Source organism: Carettochelys insculpta, chromosome 4, assembly GCF_033958435.1.
Source record: "Carettochelys insculpta isolate YL-2023 chromosome 4, ASM3395843v1, whole genome shotgun sequence".
Lineage (NCBI taxonomy): Eukaryota > Metazoa > Chordata > Testudines > Carettochelyidae > Carettochelys > Carettochelys insculpta.
The window spans coordinates 19,157,564-19,183,614 of record NC_134140.1 but is presented as its reverse complement, the minus strand read 5'-3'; the positions used below and the strand labels follow the sequence as shown (position 1 = coordinate 19,183,614).

At 39.8% G+C, this 26,051-nt stretch overlaps 1 protein-coding gene across 10 annotated transcripts in view; it reads left to right on the top strand.

Moving 5' to 3' along the window:
* ZFYVE28 (zinc finger FYVE-type containing 28) overlaps window positions 1-26,051 on the top strand; it is a 312,576-nt gene that overhangs the window by 133,348 nt on the left and 153,177 nt on the right. The gene's annotated exons all lie outside the window — the stretch shown is intronic.

Sequence of the window (26,051 nt, the reverse complement as noted above, 5' to 3'; positions counted from 1 at the left end):
CTTATCTAAGCTATAAGGTCAGAGGAAATATGTTGCTTTGACAGATTTTCATAATGCATAATTTTGAATGTTGTGATTGTGTGGATGAGTGGTAAATACACAACTAATTAACACGGTTTAGATTATATAATGAATCTAAAAATGTGTTGTGAAAAAACTTGTGAACTTGAGGTCTCTTGCTGTCATGAGTGTCCTAGTAATTTAACGTTTGAATGTGAAGACTGATTGCCCTGTCAAATGTAAAAAGTTGACAGTGTTTAAGGTAATTAGAATTTGGAAATGTGAGCTGATGGATACCTCCATTCAGTAAGTTAATTTAACTTTTATATTTTTCCACTACAGTATACTGAGTATGTTTAGGACACTACTTAAAATTCTGCTTGGCAGAAGTCTAAGGCAAATTCCAAATACAGGAAACTCTTCTATACTTGTCAGACCCGGGACTGGGAGGTTGCTGGATATGAAAAGATTATGGATAATAGAGAGGGCTCCCGTGCAACCAGTTCATGGGGATGAACTACAGCAGTGCTCTCTTCCCCGAAGCCCTCAGCAGCCTGGTCGCTGGAGTGCCGCCTCCACCTGCACAGCCCACTCTATACTCCCTGCTAGTGCTCGGCAGCTCAGGCCGTGGCCTGTGCTGCCGTGCAGGGAGTGGGAGGCAGGGGGGGCTGGCTCCCTGTGCTTTGGCCACCTGTCCTGCCTCACTCCACAACAGGGTTCAGCAGCCCCCAGTGGTTCAGGCCCCAGTCTGTGCTGCTGTGCGGGGAGAGGGTGGGGTTGGCAAGTGGCAGAGGGACATTCTCTCCTCCCTCCGCCCCACTGGCGGCGATTGCCTAGCAGCCCTGGAGACTCTGCAGCCCAGGCCCAGGGAGGGTTGGGGAGCAGCAGATGCAACAGTTTGTCTTGGCTCCTCACCCGCATCCCAGCCCCAGTCCCTCCTTAAAAAGGGGAAGCGACATTTATGTCTCGAGTTGGGAAGGGATCCCTTCACCAGCTGTGAGCCGCACAGCCGTTGGAAGAGGAAACCTAGGTGCCTGGATAGCATGTGGTGGCAGTGCTGGTTATTTGAGAGTACTGGTTGATTGAATACTGGTTAAGAGTGTGTTTATTTTGCATACAATGTGATATAAATTTTGATACCAAAGGCTTTGATATGACATTGTGAATCAAAGATCAAGTATGCCTATGTTGATTGTTTTTTCTTGATCTGAAATTTGGTTTCTGATCCCACAACTGTGTAAAGGTGATTTTTTTAAATCCTGTGCTGCTTATTGTTCCTACACTACTAAAAATACATTCACTATGATTCCACAGGACTGCTTAAGCCATGTTCATCACAACTTTGAAAGTGAGCAAAGATGGCATTCGGTGTTTGCTATTGCCCAGTCATGGGGCTAGCAGCCTGTTTCCTTAATCCAGGTGTTTCTGACTCTAAAGATCTTTTATGGCTGCTAGGGGCAGGAAGATCATGTAAGCTCCTACCTAGACTTCTGTGCTGGAGCCAAGAAGAGGTATGGCATAGAATCCACTACTCCAGCTCTGTTGATAAGGTTTGTCCTTGGGTAATTGCTTCAAGTTGTAAGCAGATTTAACAGAGAAATAAATTCAGATTAATAGGGAAATAGAGTTTGGGGGAAAATGCTGACCAGGTGTACAGACAAGGAATGTTGAGGATATAATCAGAAGAGGAAAAAGATTATTTATCCTGCACTTAGGAAGAAATAGGGTAGTGCTAGTATGATCACAAAAACAGGATCACAGAATGGAACATGCTGCGAAGGACATTTGGGGTGACAAACTTCTTTGGATAGATGGTTAGCCAGTACAGTTTAGTTTGCAGAAATGTTTATAGTGAAAATACTTTCTTAGTGAGTTATCGAGTAGGGTGGTGATCTGAACTGAATCATACAGGCTGATATGTGCAGTTTTCCCTTGGAGACAGCAGACCTAGTGCTTCTGTGAGTATGTTCAGTGGATAAAGGGCTGGATGCTACAGGGGAATGTTTCATAGGGGCTTGGACGCTGGGACACACTATAGTTAGCCTGAGTGGTGAAGTAAGGGCTGCCATAGCCTGGGGAGATTGTGTGAGTAACTGACAGGCTGGTGGCGTCGGGGAGCTGAAACTTAGTTAAGGACAAGCCTCTTGCTGGAGACTTGGGTGTTACAGGGTCACAGTCATGGGTACCCTGAGAATCCACAGAGCTTGGAATCAGTTAGGCTATTCTCTTTGGCACAGTGTCTTAAGAGTTAGCTAAAGAAAAAATGAAATCAGCTAAGGGATAGTTGGGTTTGATAGCTTGGTCTGCCTCTGTTTTTATTTCTCATTCTTCGGCTACATCTACTTTGAGGGCTACACTCAGCTCATGTACACAACTGTGGTAGCTCGTATTGAGCCACCGTGAGTATAAATAGTGTATCTGTGGTAGCATATATCGGAGAGGTAGCAGTGTTAGTCTGCATCTTTTGAGAACAAGAAGAAGTCCTGTGGCACCTTATAGACTAACAGATGATTTGGAGCATAAGCTTTGCGAAAGCTTATGTTCCAAAATATGTTAGTCTATAAGGTGCCGCAGAACTTCTTGTTGTTCTCAAAGATGCAGACTAACACTGTTGTTATGGTAGCATGGACAGTGGCAGCAAAATTTAGCTTTGCTGAATACATGCCTTCCTGAACTCCATGGGCACGTAAGCAGCATGACTGACCCGTGCTTATGTGCCATGTGATATTGTGGCTATGCAACTATTGATGCTCTGACTAGCTCTGACTGAGAGAGCATGAATATATGCATACAAGCTGGGATTCACAGCCATAACTCAGTGTAGGTGTAGTATCAGATTATATAAACTTTTAGACAGTTCCTGCTCTAATAATCTTTTTGTGGAGCACGTAATAGAATTCCAATTTTGGTATGGATCCTTTCAATGCTACTGTAAAGTTCTTTATTAAAGATTTGTTGTTGCACTTGATTCTTTAAAATACAATTGTCCTGAAGAAGAATTTCAGCTTTTTAAATTAGTGAGCTGAAAAGCTTGGCTGGCTGTACTTCAAGGGAAAGCTGCATTTTTCATTCTACTTGAACTATGTGTTTCAGTACTTCATGCACTTTTGGGTTTCTCTAACATAAACTACATTAAAAGCTAATTAAGAGTTTCTAGTACATCCCAGTTAGAAGTTCAAAACAGTCCAATTGCAGAAGAACTTATTAATGATGTAAGAGTTTGACTAGATCTATGGTGCACATTATAGAATCATAGAATCCTAAGGCTGGCAGGGACCTCAGCAGATCATCCAGTATAGCCCCCTGCCCGAAGCAGATCAACCCTAACTAAATCATCCCAGCCAGGACTTTTTGTCAAGCTGGGACTTAAAAACTTCTAGGGATGGAAATTCCACCTCATCTCTAGGTAATGCATTTCAGTGCTTCACCACACTCCTGGTGAAATAGTTCTTCCTCATATCCAACTTACACCTCTCCCTCTGTAACTTCAGCTCATTGCTCCTTCTGCCATCCATCACTACTGAGAACAGCTTCTCCCCATCCTCTTTCTAGTTGCCCCCCACCCCACTTTAGGAGGTTGAAGGCTGCTATCAAATTTCCCTTCACTCTTCTCTTCTGTAAACTAAATAAGCTGAAGTCCCTCAGTGTCTCTTCATGTGTAGACAATTGAAACTAGGGTGACTGCAAATAAATATTTTTAAAAAATTGAATACGTTGACTTTTAAAATATAAACCTATTTGAAATTGAAAATCTCTGTTTAAGGTCTAAATTTGAATAATACCCTGTGAAAATCATGTAAATAAACTACAAATATTAAGCCATACGTATTTGCTTCCAAGTTTAAAGATGATCAAGAAACTAAACTACTATGAGATGCTGAATAAGCAAGCAACTGGAATCAGTTTGCTGAAGTTAAACTAGCTTTTGATTTTCAGTTGTCTCTTCCATGGGTAGAGAGAAAATATTTTAATTTGTTTATTCAATTAGTTCAGTTCATTGATGATTTCATTACAAATTACAAAACCAACTGAGAGTTGAAAAATGTGAAAATGTGTTTTTTCTCTTACAATCCATCAGTATGTGGGAGAGGATAAGTTTACTAGTTCTGAAATCGTGACAGACACAGTTGACGGGGGATAATCAGTTCACTTTACTAAACAAAGATAATACTTTTCCCTTTTTAAATAAATCAGTTAACTGTAAATGCAAATTGGGTTTTGATGAACTTAAAAAAAATTCTTTCTCATATAAACAGCATATTTTAAGGTGGTATTATTTACTAAAAAGTTAAATTGCTGGTTTTAATTGACTTTTTCTGTCCATCTCCACTTAGATGGACAGTAATCATAAGGTGGAAAAAAACTTATCTGGTAAATAAGAAACGCATCAATAACCATTTTCTAATAAAAATCAAAAGTTTATATAAACATAGTTAAGCTATATAGTTGTCTCTGTGTGTGTGTGTGTGTGTGTGTGTGTGTGTATATATATATATATATATATACATACACATATATATAGAGTGTATAGCAGGCAAAAAAGGCAGCAAATGTGGCATAAAGACTTTGTAATTTGAATAACATATTTTAATGATTACTAATTAATGGTGACCAATCTATTTCAGGAAGAAATGTGCAAATGCAAACAGAGGGAAATTGATTCACTTATTTCTGGAATATTTTGAATGTCCAATTTAATAAAAGAAGCATTGGAGTTTGTAGAATGAATGAAGAGAAGGCACTTCTGAAAAGTATCTTTTCGTTGTGGAGGAGACAGCGAAAAATACCAGTGGTTCTATGGTAAATCTGAAATAGCATTAAAAAGTGAGACAGTTTCAAAATAACTTAGTAAGACAAAAAAGGTGATCAGGTTCATTTATTTAGATACAGATCGTTGCTCTTATTATTGTATTTTGACTTGTTTTGCTGGAGGTATAACCCATGCTTGCTTGGTGTGGCCCTTTGTCCCCCTCTAGTGTCAGTTAAACTAGCTGAAGACTAATGAGCTTGTTACAGCCTTGTCTAAGAGAGAAGTGTCTTTCAGTTTATGCAGCATTGGCTTGTGCATTCAGCACCAGAAGTCACAGCTTTGTTCCTGGATGAAGGTAACTTAGCGTTACAGAATAACTTTAATACGATAAAAAAATTAAAGCTATATCTACATGAGGGTTTTTCCAGCAAACTGGGCTTTTGTCAGAAAAAACAGGAGAGCACCTACATGCAAAATGCGCTTTGCCAGCAGTTTGTTGACAAAACCCAGCACATCCACAGGCAGTGTTGTACCTCTCACTATGCAGGTAAAACATATCTCTTGACAGTGTTCTGTCAGGAAAACAGCAGTGCAGATGTTCCAGACCCCTTTTGTCAACAGATGGGCTTCTGGTTCACTGGGCTGCCTTGTTTGCAGAGCTTCTGGTTGGCTTTTATGTTGTGAGAGGGCTGGGCAGTCTGGCTGCTGTCTCTTGACACAGTCACTTGCTCTTTTGATCCTCCTTTATGTGTAGTTACAATCTGTCAACAGAAGCTTTGCTGGGAAGTTGCTTCTGACAGTCGCTTCTGTTGACAAATGCTTCTCATGTCGATGTAGCCTAGAAGTACGGAACCATTTTAAACCTAAGCAGGACTTTCCAGAAATGGATTTTTAATAGTCTTTTTAATGTACTCTTTCCATGGATTGAGGCATTAGTCTCCAGAAAGACATCTAAAACGGACATAGTTGTTCCTTAATGCTGTTATACTATACTAGATGGAAGAATTTAATTGTTTGTTAAAGCTGTTCTAAAGCCAGCAGAGGCTTCATAGGAGCATAAAACACAGGTTTTTGTTGAAAACACCACATAGAAATTGTGGTTTTCTCTTATTGTATTAAAGATAACACCATTCAAGCAAATTATTTGCAATTGATCATCCATTTTTAAAATGGTTATGTTAACACACAAGCTTTTTCATACTGAAAATGAGCTATTTTTTTTTCTGTTCAGTATCCTGTTGGAGATTTTGGGCACGAATGGTTAGCATTAATTCCATCTGATGGAATGGAGCCTAAATGGAGTCCAACCACCGCCCTCATTTCAGGTTTCCTAGGTACACTTGCACAGCACATACCATCTATCTGGCACATACCTGAATGTAGAAACCCACTGTCCAGCTGCCCAGGTCCTTTTGGCACAGCATTAACCCTTCAGAATCCCTATCTTCCAGAGTGCCACTGGCAGGTGTGGAATGTCTGGTTTACGGTTTTATTTTCTCAGAGGCATGCTGCATTTTGAAGTGTACACATTGCCCAGTCTAAGGTCTTTATACTCTTAACTGATAAAACACAGAAGAGCACAAATCATACAAAGCAATAAAATATCTTAAAGGGTAATAGCCCTCACTATTTTACCATTTCCTCCGCAGTGCTTGAGAGATCTGTGTCCTGTCAGACAGCGAGGAGGGACAGATTCTTCCACCTCCTTCCATCTTCTGCCACTGCAGCAGCCTCCCATAATTTGATCCTTGGAGTGTTACATAGTTCTGTAGCATTTTAAAGACTTTTTCAAAATAATTTATTAGGTGATGAGCTTTTTGGGACAGACCTACTTCTTCAAATGTGGAAAATTTCTGATAAATGAATACTGAGATAGAAAAAATGAAATAAAAACTGACGAATCAGCTACACAGGATAGAAGGAGGTAGGGGAAGAGAATTACTTACTGCAAATGTCTGTTAAGTTACATGGGCTGCCTGGGATCCCTACAAATACCAAAGATGGGGAAACTGTCGTTGTAATGCATAAGGTAATTAATATCTTTGTTGAGACTGAGGTGTAAAGTGCTGAACTTGAGAAGGAACTCCAATTCAGATGTCTCCCTTTGTAATCTGCAAGACTCTTACTCTTGGGATTTGGCCCAAGGAAAGTAACCCTGTCACAATACACTAAAAACTACACAATCATCATAATAAATAACTGGAAAGCCTACTTGGATTTTTGGGATCTGGAAAAGGCATGTTTCATCTGAGACTGAAGAAGAGCGACATCAGCTGTTCATTGACACCCAATACATATTCAGTCCTCTCCCAATTCGATGAAAAAACAAAATACTTCCAGTGCCATTTCTCTGTCAGAGTATGGCATGTAACAAAATTGCTATTTCTGAATTAGAGTATCAGCAGACATGGAAACTTATATACTAAACACATGATGGTTTATTATCAGTTATAACAATTATCTTTTATCTCATTGTATTGGGCCTTTTTTAGCATGGTGGTTTAAAAATAATTATAGAGCTCTATTAAATTCTTAGAATTCCCGTTGTTAGCCTATCACAAAGTAATACCTGTTTTAAGAACAACAACTACTGAGTTAACACAACTCCCTCTCTGTTACTAAACAACTAAGGATGTGTATTTCAATCTCTGCTATATATTTTTATGCTCGCATTACATTTGAAATTGCTGTTTTTTCAACTTATTCTCAGATTTGTCATAACGTCCAGGTATCTAGATGAATGTGTTCCTCCGTGAAAATATTCCCACTTACGTGGTGCTTTAAGGTTCAGATTTAGTGTCACAACTGTTGTTGATTAAATAGTGATATGTATTAATGTAACAATGCATTTCCCACCAAATAGAATCCTGGAAGAATTAATGAGAAGTACAAACTAAGCAAGCTTATCATACGTATGATGTTACACAAAATAATTTTTCTTGCAGTCCTTGATAAAAATTAGCCCATCAAAGGTACTAGCTACCCATGTATTAGCAGGTGGGTTACCTTGACTCTAGATGTCAAAAAAAATGTATTATTGTAATGACTCAGAGAAGAAACAGTACAGAATGAGTTTGTCAGTAGCTCAACAGAGATTGAGAGGAAAATGTCCTTGATGAAGTTTGATTTTTAAAAATCAGTCTCTCAGCTGACTTTATAATAACTAGTTAAAATAAGTCAGTTTTGACATTTTAGTTCTACAAAAAGCAATAAAAGATTTAGACATTTGTTTAACAACAGCTGAAAAATAGTTCCTTGTTGCACAGTATTAGCTTTGGCCCATTCAGGTGTGAGAAGAAATTTAGATCATCTTGGCTAATTCACAAGGGTAATGCATATTGCATGTTTAATAGGTTTAGAGTAAAACTGCTGTCAAAACCATTTGAACATCACAAGAATTAAATACAGTTTAACGGGCTTTGCATAATTATTGTAAACTGCTGTTCTAGTTTGCCTTGCATTGTGTATAGTAATTCTTTGGTCAGCAATTAAATTCTTATCTATCCCAAACTCTCTGGAAAATACAAAAACAGCAGCAGCAGCCTCCTGATCTCAGTGGTGCAGAATGCTTTTGCATGCTTCCCTAAAAATATTATTTGTGGACACCTAGGAATATTTCTCATGTTGTACACGGAATCTCAAATTTGATTTTAGAATTTGGTTGTGTTCCTCTGACTTTCTGTTCCAGTGACAGAGCATATTGTGCATAGTCTTAAAGATCAAATCAGACATTTTTGGTCTTATTTCTTTCATAAAAGAAGTCCTGTGGAAAAAATAGCAACTGAACCAAATGTAATTGAGTTCAAGTGAAAAGTACCCTTTGTTAACTCCTATTCATTTGCATGACAGAATGGGGAATTCTATTTAAAGGGAGTTTTCAAATAAAATTGCTTGAAGTCATGAGCTGTTGAGATTGTTATAGGAAACATCTCATTTGTATTTATAGTTTAATAGTTAAACATTCACATCCATTTTATTGTTTTCAATTACTTTGCATTTTAAATTATTGAAAAGATATTTATTTGAATAGAATTAATTAAAGACTTTGAATCTCAGCATTAAATTAAAATTTAGAACAGTGTTTAGTAGTGAAGAAAGGAAAGACTGTCTGGTGGTTAGGATACTAGTGTTGGTTTCAGGAGACATGAGTTGAATACCTAGTTCCCACAGAGACTTCATGTTGGCTATGTGTAAATTTGTTTAACATCTCTGTGCCTCAAATTCCCCATCTGTAAAATGTGGATAACAGTATTTCCTTACTGCATTGGGTTGTTGTGAGGATAATTAAATTCAAGGTAAGATACTTAAGTAATTGATTTTATATAAATGCATAAAATGGACACAACAGGAAAACAATGACCAAAATTACTATAAAACAGCATAATCAAGTAATGGACTGTGAATTGTACAGTAGAAAGAGTTGTAACTTCTTTCTATGTGAAGCGCTATCCAAAATAAAGAAGTGGCCATGCTGATGGTGGATTTTTGATAGCTACACTGATGTTACAGTATGAACTCCAAGTGTAGGTGTTTTACACTGTTGTAAACTGACTATTTGTATCATAGCTACTTAGTTTGGTTTCCATAAGGCAGTTAATTTATTGGTGTACATCCCTTGCATTCCACCCGTACAAGAGGAAAAAATGTCAATGTAGACAAGGCTTGAGCTTCATGAGATTATCTTCTCAATTTTCAATTTTGAATTAGTGTTGGTTTAAATTGAATCATTACACTTCTTAAAATAAACAATATACTTTCAAAAGCACATTCAACTGAGAAGTTCTTTATTTCACTTAGAATGCAACCTATGCTACTTTTGTAGTTCCTGCAATATGTGGATTTTTAAAGGTATCTTGGGGACAGAAATGTTTTCATATTTTTGTATTACAAGTGGTAGATCAGTCTTCTTAATCTGTGAAGATAATTTAAAATTAGTGAACAGTGAGGTCTTCAGTATATTTTAGTACTGTCTATTGTATATTGCTCCTAGCTTATGTCAAGTAAATTGATGGATGAAATGAGATGTTCTCCCCAGAAATCTCACATTATTTCAATTTCACAGGAAATTAGAATGCACCAACAATGATATTATGGCTTAAATCTTTGTGTTTCTGATGTCTGACCTAATCTCTGTCCTCAGCTGGAAGGTACACATTAAAAAGTGGGTCAGAATCCTTAGGATTTGCTCCATGTCCCAGAATCCCTAAACATCTTCAAACACAACCCATTGTTGTAATTTAAAAGCCCTACTCAAAACTTCCCTTTTCTGTGATGCTGATATTTTTTTTAAATGAACAGTCAGGCTGCTGGTGTTCTCAGAATACTGTGCATAATACTAAACATATTGTTTCTGATTTCTTGCACTCCTCCATCTGTTGTTTTGTTTTGTATGGAGATTTTGAGCTCTTTAGAGCAGAATCAACATTTTTTTCCCCTGTATTTATACAATGCCTTGCACTGTAGGGTCCTAGCCCATTGTTAGGTTTCCTGGGACCTACAGTAGTACTATTACTAATATAAACAAGTAGTGTACAGTATAAGGGTTGTCCCCATTGAAAAAAAGTGGTACCTTTTTAAAATAGTAACTGCAAGTGGTGCAGTTGCACTGGTGGTTGCTGTGCTGTAAGGACTATTGTTTACAGGGCACAAGAATCACTATGTCATAAAACACTTGAAGCAAGTTTGTCACGCTATTGTAACTATCTGTCTACCCTAGCAGTTAACTGCTACTCCATTGCTGAGGGCTGTGTCGTGTTCAAATGTTTTGTGTAGAAGGATTTTATTTTGTTCAGTTCTGTCTCAAGAAGCCTTAAAGTGGAGTTAGGTTTATGCAGATGAGAATGTGGAAATAAACAAGTTTTGTCCCATTGTCCATCAGCGTTATTGTCATAGATTATAGTTTATGCCATGGCATTCAGACTAAAAACCTATTGCAACACAAAATCAATGTAAAACATGGGAAAGGGATTAAAATCTGAGTAAGATGTCAAATAATTGAATGGATGTATGGTTTGTGGGGTGAAAAGGTTAACTTGTACTGTTGTTGTACAAATAATTTGATACCCAAAATTACTGAAATTAAGTCCAGAGAAACAAAATACTGTAGGTTCTCTTGTTAATTGTTTCTCTTGTTTACAATATAAGGATGTGACTCCTACTATTTAGTTAAAGGGTTTTTACTTACTTTAAGGGACATCATGATTAAAACTAAACAAACATGGGCTGTTTTATTATTAAAGCAAGTAAAAATACTCATTAGATGAAACAAAACAGAACACAAATGATAAACTGCTTATTTTTGTTACGATTGATTCTGTATGTTTCTCTTGTGGAGAGTTTAACAGAATACAGTTGAGTGACCTGCTTCTGGGGTGCCTTTTTCTGGGATGTTAAAACCAAGGTGGTATTTCTCACAGTTTTGGTGAGCCTAGTCTTTGTAGAAAATGAAGACTTAGTGAATAGACTCAAGAAGTAAGGGTAGACAAGTCTGGGTGGGAATCAGGGATAGTAGATTCTAGATGGGCAAGGTAAACAACCTTAATCTGCTGTTGAACTGGAAAAAAGGTTGTCATCTTAAATTACAACAGCCTATTTCAAGATCATCACAATATTAAGTTTTAAAATCTTGATCACTTTTCACCAGCAATATGTTTTTCTTTCAGATCATTGATACCTGTACTGAGTATCATTTGGAAAAGAACAGACTCTTTTGGGAACTGTGATACAGAAGTATCTGATACATAAGACAATGTTAATACAATTACTGTAACATTTTTATGATAATTCAGTAATTACAAACATTCCTGTGCCTTTACTGTGTCTTAGGAGAGATTTATGATTACTTTCGTAGATATGATGCTCACAGGCATACCTTCATTTAATTGTATGAAATATCCAAGATAAGGAAATTCCTAGGAATTCTTTTGTCTGTCAGTATAACAAGCTTCCCACATGTCAAAGGAGCTAATATGTTCATGACCTGTGGTGTGTAACTTGGGAACATGTGGCTTCTTTCTGATCTGAAATTTGGACAGTTGTTAATTATGGTGATTTTTATGTTGGTAGAGTATTGGGAAAGCAGATTACAATTCTTATAACTCTGTCAAAAAGACAAACCATTGTCTTGTATTCCTTACCTCAAGGAAACAAACTTTATAAAGAAGTATCTTTTAGGAAAGACCTAATCATGTAAAAGAATGTGAGAATGTCCTTTGTGGCCCTGTTAGTCCCAGTACATGACAGATGCAAGGAGGGTCAAGTATTACCTTTTATTGGACCAGCTTGCATTGGCGAAACCAACAAGCTTTTGAGCTACACAGAGCTCTGAGGTAGATGAAGAGCTCTGTGTAGCTCAAAAGCTTCTCTCTTTCACCACCACTTGATCTGAAGAGAGATTACCTCATTATCTTGGCTCTCTAGCTGACATATCAGAGTGTGGTTATGGGTGGCCAAACCCTGGTTCTGCACTTTGGGGGCTCTGTGGCAGCCATCTCAGCCATCCTTTGGGTGGGGCCCAGGGTTACCTACAGGCCCTGGCATGGGGTGGCAGCGAGGGTCACCTACCCCATATCACCGCAGCAGTGGCAGTTGTAGCAACCTGGCAGCCCATTCAGCTCTGTTGCCCTCTCCCAGCCCACTGCCCTTTGCTTCACCATGGCTGCAGGAAGCACAATGCCCTGGCCACAAAGTTCTCTGCTTTCCTCTGCCCCAGTGAAGGGGAGTGCAGTGGGGCTGGGAGAGGGCTCTGTGGTTGAGAGGAGCAGGCTGCTGGGTTGCTCCAGCTCCTGCTGCTGTGGAGAGCGTGTGGGATGAGGCAAACCCTGCTGCTGCCCTATGCCAGGCCCCCCAGGAGTCCCCTGTCTTGTATGGCTCAGGGGAGGGTGCTTTGGGAAAGGTTGGCAGGGTGGGACTTGGTGGAAAGGGTGGAGTGGGGAGTGGAGATTGTGGCAAGGGGGCTGTCCCAAACCCCTCCCCACCACAAGGATGGCTCTGCGCTCTAGGATGTTCCTTATTCAGGATATTCCACAGCCATGTTGGCATGTGCAATCTAAACCCCTCTCCTCTCCCTCTGCAAAGAAAAGCTTCTATGAAAAAGTTGTGTAGGTGGAAATTCTTTAAATCTTTTTCTGTACATGTTGAAGTGCGAAAAGTATTTATGAAATGCACACTTGCATGTTAGCAAAATGAAAAGTTTATGTAATTTCCTGATGTCATTGCTGTGTAAAGGATAAAATGCTTTATTAACCAACCTAACACACATGAAAACCCTAACACAGAAGAAAATGGTACAGAGTAGTCTGGATTGCATGGTAAACTTGGCTCATTTGAACAATGTGTATTTTTAATGCAATCAATACAAAGTCATGTATATAAGAACATTGAATGCTGGCTATAATTTCAGGGCTAAGGGTGGATAACCAACTAAGTATGTGCTTCCAACATGGTGCTGAAGTTAAGAAGTCATACACAATGACTGAATGAGTAATCAAGGAAAAGTAGGAAGGAGTTACCATGAAGTACTACATCTGTATTTGGCAGAAGTGAGACCCTTACTATGTCTAGTTCTGGTGTCAATTCTTCTTAAATGGCTACAGACAAATGAATCAGGAAAAGAGCTACAACACTTATTTGAGGTTTGGAAAACATGCCTCACAGTAAGAAACTAAATAAATTGGATTTATTTAGTTCACTTAAAATAAGGCAATCATTTGTCATAATCATGGGCAAGAAGTTCCAATTTGGGGGGAAGATTTATAATAGTCAGGGATTCTTTTATGTAATGGGTTTAAGCATAACAAGACACAGTTCCTGGATGTGGAGGCTAGAGAGTTTCACACTGAATATGAGGTGCAGATTTATTAGTTAGTCTTATAACCATTAGAACATATTATCTCAGGATGTGGTGTATTCTCTATCATTTTAAGTCAAGATTGGCTGTCTTTCCAAAATGTGTGCTGTAGGTCAGACAGAAATTAAGGGCTTTGGTGAAATTCTATGTCCTGTATTGTACAGGAGAGCTGAGTAGGTGGTGTGGTGGTTCCTCTGACTTTGAAAACTACTAATATTTAGTAAGTGTATTTTAGTGAAAAAAGGCTTAATTTTGGCTGGCAAAGAAAAAAATCTGTATGCACAAGCATACTGAAAATGTTGTTCTTGCTCACATACCAGTGGTAGTTAACATTGACTGAAAAATATGAATACTAAGTGTACAAAGACTTCTCATGCTAAGAGCTACTTCTCACTTCCTAAGTGTATACCATTTAAAATGAATGCTGAGCAAGAAGTCAAATCCTGTGCATTAAACTCAATTTGTGCATAATTTTAAAATATCTTTTTTATAATTTGTTTATCTAGAACAATACTTCCATTGTTGTTATTGGGACAAACCATGTTGTACATGTAGCATCAAGGTTTAGTTTTATTTAAATCAGGCGTGTCCAGCCCACGGGCCGCATGCGGCCCTGGACAGCTAGTAATGCGGCCCCACAAGATTGTAAACTTTTAACATTATTATGTGATTTATATACATTAACTATATTATATATTTTATATGCGGCCCAAGACAATTCCTCTTCACTCAGTGTGGCCCAGGCAAGCCAAAAGGTTGGACACCCATGATTTAAATGATAATGGTGCGCTCTAAATGGCTAATTATCACTAACTAGCAGTTAGACCTAGAAAAAGGGGTAAGTGCCTCTCAGATGAAGTTTCTGCCTCATTACCAATTGTAATCAGGGTGACTTTGATGGAAATTACTTTGTGCTTAATACCTTGGCCTGTGGGCTTGTTTCTGTGGCTCAAAGAGATGTACTATCTGAAGTAGACCTAGTTTTGTTTTTTTTTTAAAAAAAAAAACAGCTACATCAGGCAGAGAAGAAGCCACCAACCTGTCCTCAAATCTAGGCCCCCTGCTTAGGATCCCAGGATTAAGGACTTTTCTAACAATACTTAGAAGGCAAATCACCACTGTGAAGGGTTACCTACAGGTTTGCCTGAAGGAACATAAGACAAATTCCAGAAATCCTTTTTTCTGTCTTCATCAACATAGAGGAAAAAGTCCAAGATCACAGATGGCACAATGACTTTTTTCTTTCCTTGCTAAAACACTGTGCCAAAAGTTGATTTTTCTTGTGTAGAATCCCAAACAGAATGGGCAGAATTTTTAGAAGTACCTAGATGACTAAGCAGCCTCAGTCCCTTTCCAAAAGTGACTTAGGCCCTTGTGAACTTATAGCTGTCAGGAAATCAGTGGGATCTGGGGCCTTAAGTCACTTAAATGCCTTTGAAAATTTTACCCAGTGTGCCTATCTGAATCTGCTCTTTGTTCCTGATTTCAGGTCTCAAAGAAGAAACTCATAAATGTCATAATTGAAAAAACTACTTGCAAATGCCAGGTGAATTTGTGCCATGTTCTTTTTTTGTAATATGATTTACATTGAAATATAAAATGGTGGTTTGATGTCATGATAGGATTTCTGTTGCAAAGAGATGGCAGATGTTAGCTGTCTTTATATATAAAATAAATTGAAAAAAAGAAATGACTAAGTCTGACGGTAGTGTAATGGCTCAAGGCTAATTGAGGTATGCTGTTTAGAAATTTGAACTGATTTTTTCCCATTTGTAAAATATAAAGATTTTTTTCTTTGTGTGCTACACTTGATGGCAGATTCATAGATTCTAGGGACGGAATGGTGAGTTTGATAGAGTCTGACCTTGTATACAATAGAGGCCATAAAACTTTCCCAGAATAATTCCTAGAGCATACCTACATTAAAAAAGATCCAATCTTTATTTAAATATTACCAATGATGGAGAAATTTCTACAACATTAAATAGATTCTTCCAATAGGTAATTACCTCTGGTAACAGTTTACACCTCATTTCCCATCTGAATTTATTTAGATTCAACTTCCAGTCATTGGATCATGTTGTACCTGTCTCTGTAAGACTGAAGAAGCAATTGCTAAACATTTGTTCCCAGGTACTTATATTGGTTATAGAGTCACTCCTTAGCCTTATCTTTGTTAAACTGAAAAGATTGAGCTTCTGGAGTCTGTTACTATCAGGCATGTTTTTTAATCCTTTATGATTCTTGTGGCTCTTTTCTGAACCCAGTTTATCAACTTCCTTCTTGAACTGTGGACACCAGAACTGAACATAGATGTTGCAGTAATGTTTATGTAAAGGTCAAGTACAGAGATCAAATGTCTCCACCCCTATCAAGTTTCTCCTGTTTATGTATCTAAGATTGCATTATCCCTTTTGGCCACAGCATTGCATTGGGAGTTCATGTTCAGTGATTATTCACTACTTCAACCCACATATATTTCAAATTCACTACATTAGACCCTCGAGTTATGCGAAGGTTCTGTTCTCTGCGCACTCGCATCACCCGGGTTTTGCGTAAGTGGGTGTCTGGCTTTTTTTTTTTTGTGGAACACACATTCTGCAGTCAGGGAAGCAGCAGAAAGCTAAGTTCTGGGGTAGTTGGGGAGGATTAAGCCTGAAGGTGGTTTGGGGCCTTCGGGGGAGGGGTTAAGCCTTGGGTGGGTTAGGGCTGCAGCAGGGCAAGGGGTGGAGTTGAGCTGCAGCCCTGCTCAGGTTGGAGGTTTGCGTGGGGGGTGAGGGTTTGAACCAGGGCATGGGGGGTGGCTTTGAACCAGAGCAGGAGCTGTGCATGTGGGGCCCGTGGGCAGCTTGAACCAGAGCCGCACGCGGGAGGTTGGAACTGGGGCCACGTGTGAGGGGTTTGAACCAGGGCAGGGGGTGGGGCTGAACCACAGCGATTGGTGGGGGCGGGGGGAGTTGAGCTGTAACCACATGTGAGTGGTGAGCCAGGAGGGATGTTGAACTGGGGCTGAGGAGATTGAGCCTGAGTCATGCCTGAGGGGTGGCGAGCTAGAGCCAGGGGGGACAGGGGTTGAGTGGGAGCTACGTGTGAGTTGTGAGCAGAGCTGGGGTGGGAGCTGAGCCGGGGCCATGTGGAGTGTGGGGGGTGGGTGTTGAGCCAGGGCTGGAGGGAGCGAATTAAGCGCAACTGGAAGTTGCACATTTTACTGTAGGGTCAGCCGCGTAAGAGTGGGGTTGCGTACTCTGGGTTCACGTACTCTGAGATCTTACTGTACTTACCAGGATAGAATTCCACAGTACGGTCTATAGTCTTCGTTCCTAGATATATGCGTTTGTTAGCTGAATTAAAATGTATTAAAATACATGTTCACTTAAATTCAGCATACCAGTAGATCCAACTTGTTCTGCATCAGTACTGTCCTGTTGATTATTTCCTACCACTCCCATGAGAGGCTGTTCTGAGTAGCCATATCGTCGGTGGCCATTGAAATAAGTGGAGGACTTCACGCTTTTCAGAACTTTCCGGGTCTCTACAGTCTCCATGAGACATTGCTGTATTGCATTGCCGTATTAAGTTCATGTTTCAAGGTTGTTTTCTGAAACACATAGTGAAGACTTCTTAAAAATAAAGTAAAGCCTAAGATTCTGGAGAAGAGAGCTTTGGGGAGGAACAGTAGAAGACCCAGTTCAAACCTTATACTTGACTATGATTCTTCTAAAAGTAAATTTACAGTATTATACTTTAGTTAGGCAAGTGGATACACACACTTTCATAATCGTCCAGTATCCAGTGTGGATACACACACTTTCATAATCGTCCAGCTGTTAAATCACTAAGTTGGTGACAGAAGTATAGGCAGGTGATACCAAAAAAAACAAACAAAACAACAAAAAGGCCATGTAAGTAAATTCTCTAACTTTTTCTTGTGTCTCTCCTGTCCTATACAAATTGATATGGAAATATTGATAATCAAACATGCCTGTTTCAGAGCTTTGGGTGCCCAAGGGAGAGTTAAATATATTGAAAAAGTTGGCAGCTAGAATGAATGCTTTGGCTAAACAATATTAAAACAATTTGCAGTTCTGTTTATTGTGATGGCATTTTTTTCACTAATTAAAAGCCACTTTATAAAATTTCACTGCAGAGCACGGTCTCTGTAGGCTTCAATAATATTTTTTTAATTGTGTGTGTACCATGGGCACCTTGTGCCACTGGTCACACTATTTTGATCATATCAATCTCAGTTCCTAGTAGCTAGTACCTGATTAGACCTCTGCCCTCTGTCAGCATGACTGTGTTAACTGCATAAACACAGTGTTCATTGTATGAATGTGAATGGTGATAGAAATGTTAAGTGATATTTATTGGGAACCTACAAACTAACATGGCTACCCCTCTGAGACAATTCTTCAGCTCCCATTAACCTGCCCCTCACTATTCTCTTCAGGTACTCTTCCTTCCTTCATGGCCAGAGCAAAAATGAACTCCTGTTGGCCCCTGCATTGATGGGCTGACTGCTCCCTCCACTGATTAGCCAGGGTTGCACAAGTCTCTTTTGGCTTGTGTGTGACCCTCTCCCTCCTGGAGTGGTCTGCAGTACCGCTACGGTGTCTTTGAAGTAGTTGGTTTGTTTTGTGTCTAATTTCAGTATGCCAACTATCAGTTTAATATTTAAACATTCCACTTTATAATTTTAGGTACACACAAGAATGTATTACACCCCTGTCTCTTCTATCCAGACAGCAGAGATCATATTATGTTAGGGTTATTCACTGTGTAAAAGAATACTACTAAGGTTGCAAAGTCAAGCACTTAATGTCAGAACTAAGGTTGCCTGTGCAACTTTAATTTGACCCCTCTGTATGAATGGTGAAACCATATTTAATTATATAATGACAATATTCACACACATGCCCCGCACTCCCCAGGAAGCCTGGCTTATCAGTATCCAGAATGAATGGTGCTTTCTAAATGTGAGTGGAAGGATCCTTGACAGGTCGTCTAGTCCAGTCCATTGTTCACTGTAAGCTATGCTTGGGCTGCCACCCAGGAGAAAGTCGAAGGCTGTCCAGCTGATGAATAGAACACTTACAGCTGGCAACATATGTTTCTATAGGTAGTGCACATCTGCACATGCCTTGGTGCGCACAATTTTTTTCTGCACATAGATGGAAAAAATTAGAATGAATGTTGGTCCAGTTCCATGCACTGAGGCAAGACTGTGTATTATTGACGTCCTCCCTGCCAGGTGTTGGTCTAACCTGTTCTTAAAAATCTCTAATGCTGGAAATTCTGTACCTTCTCCAGGTAATATGTTCTAGTACTTAACTACCCTAGTAGTTGGAAGCTTTCCCCAATTTCTAACCAAAGTCTCCTTAGCTGTAATTTAAGACTCGTCTTGTCTTGTTCTCAGATTTTATGGAGAACAATTTATCACCCTCCACTTTGTAATAATCTTTTGTGTTTTGAAAGCTGTTGTGCCCCTTCTTCAGTGTTCTCTTCTCCTGTCTAAACACACACTTGTTACAGCTTTTTTTCTTGGAGGTTGTGTTTTATAGACCTTTAATTTTTGTTGCACTTCCCAGCTTTCACCTGGTTCATCTTGGCTTTAGTTCCCTAGTTTGCTTGTTAGGAGGTCACATGATACACAGTATCAAAAATCTCTCGGTCAAGTTGGTGTCACATTTACTGCCCACCCCACCCCCATTCACAAGGCTTGTTACCCTGTCTAAGAAGGATGGTAGGGTGGTTTAACATAACTTATTCTTGACAAGTCCATGTTGATTTGTAGTTACCTTCCTACCCTCTAGGTGCTTACAAATGGATGGATTGATTTGTTCCATTATGTTTCCATGTGTTAAAATTATGCTGAGTGGTCCATAATTTCTTGAGTTTTGCTTATTTCCCTTTTTATAGATGGGTACTTGATTTGCCCTCCTTTAGTCCTCTGTTATCTCTCCCATTCTCCGTAAGTTCCCAGAGATAATTACTAATGGCTCGGAGATCTCTTTAGTCAGTTCCTGAAGTATTCTAAGTTGTATTTCATCAGGCCCACCAACTTGACAGCATTTAAATTGTGTAATTAATTTCTTATCTTACCATGTGGCCCTAAGCCTTATTAGTGCATGCTAATCAAAATCTGCTACAAAGACCGTTATTAATTTCCCCATGAGCTTTTTTTAGGATGCTTACTTACGGCATGAAGTACAATAGTCCTCCTCAGTTTGTTCCCCAGTTTGCTGAACATGCCACCAATGCCTGCCTTTGTGCTCTCCCCACCTCCCTGTCCTCCTGGGTCAGATCCTCTGATCTTCCCGCAGCCAAGCCACAGGGTTGAGGTTACCATCTCTCTCTGAGCAGCACAGATGCTGGAGGGCTCAACTATAAGGTTTAAATACCCAGGAAACCAACCCCCAGATGGGACTGAAACCCCAAACAAATTTGACTTATTCTCTGTAGAAGTTTTATATAATGAAAGCTCATAAGGTCAAATTAAGGAGAGATGCACAGTGGTTCCTTTCCCCCTAACCTCCCACTAAGTTATTTACACTGGGGTTGAGAAAAAGCAAAACTGTTTTTATTAAGTATAAAAAGTAGGATTTAAGTGGCTGCAAGTGAAAACATCTAGATCAAAGTAAGTCACTTAATTAAAATGAGCAAAACAGCTTAGCTAGTTCTAATTCACTAAGAAACTTGTTACATGCGGATCTTTACCCTAAAGAGTTGTTGTAAATATCTCTTTCACAAGCTAATAGCCTCGTGGCTTCAGCCCAATCCTTCACCTGTTGAGTCTTAGATGTTTCCAGAAGGCATCTTAGGTGGTGCATGGGGAGGTTTCCTGGTCTCTTTTCTTTGTTGGCCCAAGTCCCCATACCCCTTTAGCCCAAGGTGGGAATTCTGGGTGCTTAGTTCAAACTTTTCTCTTTTTGCGTGGAATATTATTCGATACAAAATAAGTTTTGGTATCATGTGGCCTGGCCACATGTGTTTCTAGGCCCAACCACAGTTAGGCTTGGAAGACAAGTCTATCCACTGATTTGTTGACTTGATCAACAAGCCATCCAGGTTCCAAGGCATCAGTGATGAGCCTCCTTAATACATTTAAAGTTATAAATAAATCCAAACTTCATGTTTCTAACTTCGCATACAAGAAAGATACAAGCACAAAAATAGGATATACACATTCAGCAGTGTGTGATACTAAAATTCATATGTTTACATGAAGTAGTTAGTCTGAAACATCTTTGAATTATGCATATTTATATGTCAGTTTTCATAAAGTATAGGATAGGGGGCCTTGTCACGCTATGCATAGTAATTGTTGAGTAACAGAGAAGTTTAGATAAACATAAACCCGTCCAGACCACCTTAGCAGCTTTGGACAATTTTTGAAAAATTCCTCTTGGCAAGGTCTTCTCTGAAAGCTCATAATATGTCACTGTTTTCATTAATAATCAGGAGTTTATTGTTAGGAATTACCAAATTGACTGTATGTTGGGGATAAGAGCTTGAGATGACTCTATTTAGACAGCTGTTCCTGATTTTTAAAGCATACCAAGAGATAAGTAATAATGTAAATATTAAAAAGGTCCTATATTTTTCTGTATTTATAAGTTAAACATTTTATTCTGAAATTTGGATAGAAGGAGGCTGACCCAGGAGCAAGCTGGAACAAAAAGATTTAATTTTAGATGAATGCGGTTTTGGTTGAGGAAGATGTTGACAAGAAAAGAAACCAGATTAAAGGATGTAAGGAGTACCTGGAAAAATAAATTAGGATGAGTTGAGCTCATGTGGATACACACATCTTTAATTTCTGTATTTCATAAAGTCTGTGTCCACGCTTGCTCTCCTCTTTCAAAAGAGGAATGCAAATGAGGGAAATCGAAAATGCAAATCATGCATTGATTTACATATCTTATGCTTCATTTGTGTAGTCTCTTCCGAAGAGATTCTTTGAAAAGGAAAAAAAGCAGTGCAGACATAGACTGGGCTCTTTCGAAAATAACCCCCCTCTTCAGAAAAAGAAAAAAAAGAAAAAGCCCTTCTTCCTGAAATAAAATAGTAAGAAGAGTTCTTTGAAAGGTGGGGTTAAAGAATTTCTTCCAAAAAAAGATTATGCAAATGAAGCACAAGATATGTACGTGCCTCATTTGCTTTTTCAATTTCCCTCATTTGCATTCCTCTTTTGAAAGAGTGCAAGTGTAGACATAGCCAAAGAAAATTTTCATGAACTATTTTATCAGTGGCATTTGTCTCCAATTAAGATCTATCTTATTTTTTTGCTATTAGGGAGGAGCTTTAATTCAGGGGTTGCAGGGAAAGACATATGCGGTGATTGAGTCCAGAATTTCAATGTTTTAGGGGGAAATATTTCAAGAGATTTATCTTCCTAGGGATCCCCTCACCTGCTTGCTTAATGCTTCGTTAAAGGATCTACATTTTAAGCAGAATGTCAAGTGTGACATTATGTATCCCTACCATGGTGTCTGTGTGTGTCAGGCATATCTTACTGCAAGATACTTGACATGTCTGTTTGTCAACATCAGATACAGAAGTCTAGTATCTTGAAGTGCTATGTATTCATCGGAGTAAGCCAGGCATAAACTCCATGGTAGCTATTTACATGAAAAATAAAATTTAGGACATTCTTGAATAATATGATGTCAGTTTAACTCATTCAATACATCTTACTATGAAACATCATGCTGTTTCATAAGAATGGCATACTGGGTCAGACTAAAGGTCCATGCAGGCCAGCATCCTGTCTGCAGACAGTGGCCAGTACCAGGTGCCCTAGAAGGATTGAACAGAGCATGTATGAGGTCTGTCCTGCTTTCCATCTCCAGCCTCTGACAAACAGAGGCTAGGGACACCAAAAAGTCCTCAAAAGAGGTAAAAACAAGTCAGATCAGATAAGGGGATATGACCCGTTGTCAGAGTCTAGTGGGGAGATATTAGCACCTTGGGCAGAGAAGCTGCTTTCATAAGGGGCAAGCCACTCCCAGTCTCTCTTTAACTCTTGGTTGATGGAGTCAAATTTTGCAAATAAATTGTAGCTCAGAGATTTCTCTCTCCATTTGATTTTTGAAATTTCTTTGTTGTAGGACTGCTACTTTTAAATTTGTTACTGAGTGTGCAGGGAGATTGAAGTGCTGTCCCATGGGCTTCTGTACGTTACTGTTCCTGATGTCTGATTTATGTCTATTTATTCTTTTATGTAGAAACTGTGCAGTCTGGCCAATGTAAGTTGTGGTGGGGCATTGCTGGCACATGATGGCATATATTAGTAGATGTGCAGGTAAAGGAGTCCCTGATGGTATGGTAGATGTTAGGTCTTGTGGTGATATAACTGGTGTAGAAATGTGAGCAGAGTTGGCAGCGAGGTTTGTTGCAGGGATTGTTTCCAGCTTTAGAGTTCCTGTGTTGTGAGCTATAGTTGCTGGTGAGAATTTGTTTAAGGTTGGCGGGCTGTCTGAAGGTGAGGACAGGCCTGTCTCTCAAGATCTGTGAAAGTGAAGGATCGTTGTCCAGGATGGGTTGCAGATCACTGATGATGTGTTGGAGAGGCCTTAGGTAGGGGCTGTATGTGATGGCCAGTGGTGTTCCCTTGTTCTTTTTGTGAGGCCTGTCTTGTAACAGGTGGCTTCTGGGTACCCATCTGGCTCTGTCAATCTGTTTGCCCGCTTCCTTAGATTGGTATTGTAGTTTGAGGAAAGCTTGGTAAAGGTCTTGTAGATGTTTGTCTCTGTCTAATGGATCAGAGTAAATATGGTTGTACCTTAGTGCCTGGCTGTATACAATGGATCGTGTAGTGTGCCCTAGATGGAAGCTGGAGGCATGTAGATGAGCACAGTGGTCTGTGGATTTTCGGTAGAGGATGGTATTTATGTGACCGTTGCTTCTCTGCACAGTAGTGCCCAGGAAGTGGATCTCTTGTGTGGACTGGTCCAGGCTAAGGCTGATGGTGGGGTGGAAGCTGTTGAAATCATGGTGGAACTCTTCAAGAGCCTCCTTCCCATGGGTCCAGATGACGATGATGTCATCAACATAGCACAGGTAGAGGAGGGGCGCTAGCGGATGAGAACTGAGGAAGTGTTGTTCCAGGTCAGCCATAAAAATGTTGGCATACTGTGGGGCCAAGCGAGTGCCCATCGCACTGCCACTGATTTGAAGATATAATTTGTCCTCAAATCTTAAATTGTTGTGGGTGAGGACAAAGTCACAAAGCTCTGCCACCATTTGTGCTTCAGTCTCATCAGGGGTAATGTTTCTAACAGCATGGAGTCCATCTTCACATGGGATATTGGTATAAAGGGCCTCTGCATCCATGGTGACCAGGATGGTGTTTTCAGGAAGGTCACCAATGGATGGTAGTTTCCTGAGGAAGTCGATGTATCTTGAAGAAAGCTGGGAGTGCTGGTAGCCTAGGGTCTAAGTAGAGAGTCCACATACCCAGGCAATCCTGTGGTGAGGGTGCCAGTGCCTGAGATAATGGGGTGTCTGGGATTCCCAGGTGTATGGATGTTGGGTAGCAGGTAGAATAAACCTGGTTTGGGTTCAAGGGGTGTGTCTGTGTAGATTTGTTCCTGTGTTTTTATAGGGAGGGTCTAAGCAGATGCTGTAGTTTCTTTGTGTATTCCTCAATGGGATCCTGGGACAGAGACTTGTCGAATGTGCTATTGGAGAGTTGTCTGCAGCCTCCTTTTGGTAGTCTGTCCTATTCATGATGACAACATCACCTCCTTTATCAGCCTCTTGGACGACAATGTCAAAGTTTTGTTTGAGGCTGTTGATGGCATTGCGTTCTGCACAGCTGAGGTTATGGGATAAAAGCAATGCTGCTTTTCCACAATTTCTGCTTGTGCATGTCGGTGGAAGCATTCTATGTATAGGTCCAGTTTGTCATTTCCACAGTCGGGGGAGTCCATGGCGGTTGTAGCATAGGTGGGAATCATTGGGAAGCTCCCAGCTGGCACTAAAATAATTTACAGAATGGGAGGAAAGCTGCTCAGGCTTAGCAGGCTGAAAGCTGAGAGAGAGATTTCCAGCATATCTACTATGGAACTTCAGTATGATGACAAAGCAGTTTTTGACCACTCTGAGAAATCATCAAATTATCCTGACATGTCTATCATTGCTTACACATGTCTTGGTCTCATGCTCAACATCATGAAGAATAAAGAGCTCCATCAGCTCTCTCCAAATGAGGTACCACATGGTCCCTCTATTAAAATCAATGGAGACACTCTCCTGGGATCACTCAGAATGGACAGAAGTTCTACACAGTGGCCCCCTGTATTTTGAACTCATCCACGGATGAGCTGAGAAGGACAAGAAGCACAGGAGGAAGGAGAGACTGGCTTTCAGTCATGATCAACAGCCTCTTGCCATTCTTGGAAACATCTGTCCTCACTGTAATAGGACTTGTGTTTGAAAGACAGCCCGTATTAGCCACCTGAGGATCCACAAGTCTCATGGAAGATGATCATATTCCCTAACAAGCAATCGCTATCATCAGGGTTTGAAATGAGCAAAAATGACATTCAGTTCAAAAATTTTTGATTCTCACTGCAAGTGAGGTTATATCCACTATTCACTTTTAGTAAAAGCTCATGATGAAGTGAGCAAATGCTGCAAAAACTTGTAAAAGACGACAAAGTAAATTAGCCAACTAATTTTAAAAAAAAAAGCCAAGCTTAAATCAGAATGTAGAATCAAGAAGCCTACACTCACTAGGAAGCTTTTGCCGGCAAACACAATCAGCATATGCAGAATCTAAGCTTCCAATGCATTTTGTATGGATTTGAAATTATGTAAGCATGAAATGACAAATAGACGATACTCTTACTTGGACCAAGCATTCCAGGATATATAGCCTGAGGTTTGGTGAAACTCAGGAGTAACTGAGCAGAATTTGACCCAGTACCTTCAGTTAAATATCAATTACTACATGTCTCACACAGTTTTTTAATTTGATGGGTAGGAGCTGTAATAGTCTATTAACAATAGCATAAGAATTCAAACAAATAGATGGTTTACAGTGGGGCTAAGCATTGAACAGTCTGTGGGCTGGACACCATACACCACAGTTAGTTCCTGGTGGGCCAGCAGATACTTTATTTACTTGCACGTCTGCAGGTACAGCTGCTCGCAGTTCCCATTGTCTGGATCAGCAGTTCGAGCCAATGAGAGCTGTGGGAAACTGTGTCCCACTGCACTGCTTCCTGCAGTTCCCACTGGCTGGCACACTGCAGTTATACGACTGGGAGTTGTACTTGTAGATGTGCAGGTAAATCAAATATCTGGCAGCCCACCAGGGGCTGATCCTGGTAAACCAACCCCCGCCACCTCTGGTTTATAGGCACTTCTGTTAATTGTCGGCGACATGACTTTGACTTACTTGACTTAAACCCTTGTACTCTGAGTGATGCATAGGCCATCTCCAAG